The sequence below is a fragment of the Bos indicus x Bos taurus genome, chromosome 6, assembly GCF_003369695.1.
Source record: "Bos indicus x Bos taurus breed Angus x Brahman F1 hybrid chromosome 6, Bos_hybrid_MaternalHap_v2.0, whole genome shotgun sequence".
Taxonomy (NCBI): Eukaryota; Metazoa; Chordata; class Mammalia; order Artiodactyla; family Bovidae; genus Bos; species Bos indicus x Bos taurus.
Window position 1 is genome coordinate 21407082 of NC_040081.1, and position 3139 is coordinate 21410220.

Below are 3139 nucleotides of genomic sequence, written 5' to 3' on the forward strand. Positions count from 1 at the left end.
GTTCACAAATGACAAAGAGCTTAAAGTTTATCCCTTGAAGAACAGGGTGTACTTTAAACAGAGTTGTAATGTTAAAAATGTATTGGAATAATACTCTTGTCTGAGACTTACCCAATTGAGGGTTACATTTTCAAAGTTAGACCAGGTCATAGAAAATAGTCACCCAGTCACCTTTCCAATTTATATGCCCCTGTTCTTACTCTCATCTATTATAAAACACCTATTTTCCAAGGATCAATACATTCCAAATAATCTCAAGGGAAAATAAGTCACTCAGAAGGGAATTAATCATGGCATAAACCAGCAGAGGTTGTATCCCTAGATATCATTATTCTTCTGAGGTCCTTCAACCAGGTCCGCAGGTACATGCACAGCTGTGTGTGTATGTGCTAATGTGTGAATTTCTGTGTATGCATTTGTATGAGTGCAAAGAAGAGAGAGAACAAGAAAAAATTGTTTGCACAAAGAAGGGAATATAAAATATAAACTAGGCACTTCATTTAATTTTTTATTACATATCTTATTGGCTCAGTCTTCCACTAGGATCAGAACTCCATGAAGAGAGGGCTCAATCTGTTATGTCACTGTTTTAGAGTCAATGAATAGAACAATAACCATCATTCAAAGCCTGTAGATTCCATTAGGGTTCACTCTTTTTTTAAATTTTATCAGATTGTAGTTGATTTACAATGTTGTGTTAAGCGTCCAGTGTACAGCACAGTGATTCAGTTTTATATATATATATACATATATTCACTCTTTTTTAGATTTTTCCCATACAGATCATCACAGAATACTGAGTAGAGTTCCCTGTGCTACACAGTAAGGTCCTTATTAGTTATATATTTTGTATATAAAAGCATGTATGTGTCAACTCCAATCTCCCTGTACCCCTCCTGGCCTCCTTTCCCTTCTGGTAACCGTAATTTGTTTCCTACAGCTGTGAGTCTATTTCTATTTTCCAAATAAGTTCATTTGTACCATTCTTGGTGTTATATGTTGTGTGGATTTTTATGCATGTAGTGGCATGTATTCTACAGAATAGTTTCATTGCTCTAAAAATCCCCTGTGTTCCACTGACTTATCCCTTCCTCCCCTCTAGCCCCTGGCAGCCATTGATCTTTTTATTTTATATGTTTTTTAGCTATCTCTATAGTTTTGTCTTTTCTAGAATGTCTTACAGCTGGATTCATTGTCGTATGTGGTCTTTTAAGACTGGCTTCTTTCACTTACTAATACGCATTTAAGTTTCCTCTGTGTCTTGCCATGCCTTGATAGCTCACTGAAGAATACTCCATTGCCTGGATGGACCAGTTGATCCACTCACCTACTGAAGTTCTATGACTAGAACTGTTATAAATATCCATGTGCAGGTTTCTATCTTGGCATAAGCTTTCCATTCATTTGGGTAAATACCAAGGAAGGTGATTTCTGGATCTTATGGTAGGAATATGTTTATTTTTTAGAAAAAACTGCCAGTCTTTCAAGGGGGTTGTGCCATTTTGCATTCCCACCAGCATGCTTGTATTTTCTCTGTTGCTCCACATTCTTGCCAGCATTTGATGTTGCAGTGTTTTGGATTTTAGTTATTCTAATGTATATGTCTTGGAAACAATCTCATTTTTTTTAAAAAATTTCCAATTCCCTAATGATGTATGATGCATCTTTTCATACAGGTGGGAAAATATGAAATGTATCACAAATTTACCTCATCTTTGCAGAGGACATGCTAATCTCTGTATGATTCTAATTTTGGCATATGTGCTTCCAAGGTGAGCACTGCCCTTTCTTTTGATTCCCAAGTTGAAGGACGTAATGGCTAAAACAAACATGTAACCATGAGATAAATTGGAGTATGCCGTTGACTGCAGAGTCTTGTCTATTTATATAAAATATATATGATATCAGACTTGTGAATTGAGAAAGAGCAAGAGACATCAAGAAATGCAGAAAAGGAAGAAAAAAAAAACAGTAGGAAGGATATGTACTTTCAGACAGAACCACAAAGGCACCCTAGTTTCAACATGTGCAGACAAAACAAGGCAGGTTTTTAGAAGAAAGTGAAAAATAAAAATGGGGGCAGTGAAGTAATTAGAACTAACTTTAGAAACATGTTGGAAGTTTTCTCCCAACATTTTACTTTCACCTTTTCCTCCTGCTTAAGCCTGTTTACAAAGAGCTTAGAAAAACAGTGTGACTCCATACTTATAAAAAAAGTAATCAAACTGTTCAAAAAATTTTAAAGTTGAGCACCTATATTTTAAGATGTGTAGGATTCCAGGTGGTGCAGTGGTAAAGAATCCACCTGCCAATGCAGGAGACCCAAGAAACACTCAGGTTCAATCCCTGAGTCAGGAACATCCCCTGGCATAGGAAATGACAATCCACTCGAGTATTATTGCCTGGACAATTTGTAACCCAGTTGTACTAGTGGTAAAGAACCTGCCTCCAAAGCAGGAAACATAAGAGATGTGGTTTGGATCCCTAAGTCGGGAAGATCCCCTAGAGGAGGAAATGGCAACCCACTCCAGTATTCTTGCCTAGAGAATCCCATGGATCGAGGAGTGGTGGACTACAGTCCATGGGGTCTCAAAGAGTTGGACACTACTGAGCACACACACTATATAAGATGATGGATGTTCACTAAACTTACTGTGGTAATCATTTCATGGTTTATGCAAGTCAAATCCTTATTCTTTACATCTTAAACTTATACGGTGCTGTATGTTGACTATATCACAATAAAACTGGAAGGAGAAAACTAAACTGCAGATCAATATCTCTCATGAACATAGACACAAATATTCTAAACAAAATATTATGAAATCAAACTTAATGATATAAAAAAGGATCATATACTATTTCCACGTGAGATTTGCCCTAAAAATTTAATATTTATTTAACAGAAACCAGTCAAATCTAGAATATGTTACACCTCTGATTCATTACTCTTGAAAAAAAGCAATTATCCTTAGGACATTAGGATTATTCTTAGGACATTAGAATGATTTCCAAGGAATCAAGAATTTAGGAAACTCACAGATTCAAAACCGGCTGCTTTTTGATTTTATTTTTAGACTTGAAAAAGATGATGCTTAATGGCATTTGCCTTACAACACTGACTATTGTTCATATCAGA

At 36.0% G+C, this 3139-nt stretch overlaps 1 pseudogene; it reads right to left on the reverse strand.

Annotated features, from left to right (window-relative positions):
* Positions 1–1680: 1680 nt before the first annotated feature.
* On the reverse strand, positions 1681–1780 carry LOC113894808 (annotated as a pseudogene).
* Positions 1781–3139: the final 1359 nt, after the last annotated feature.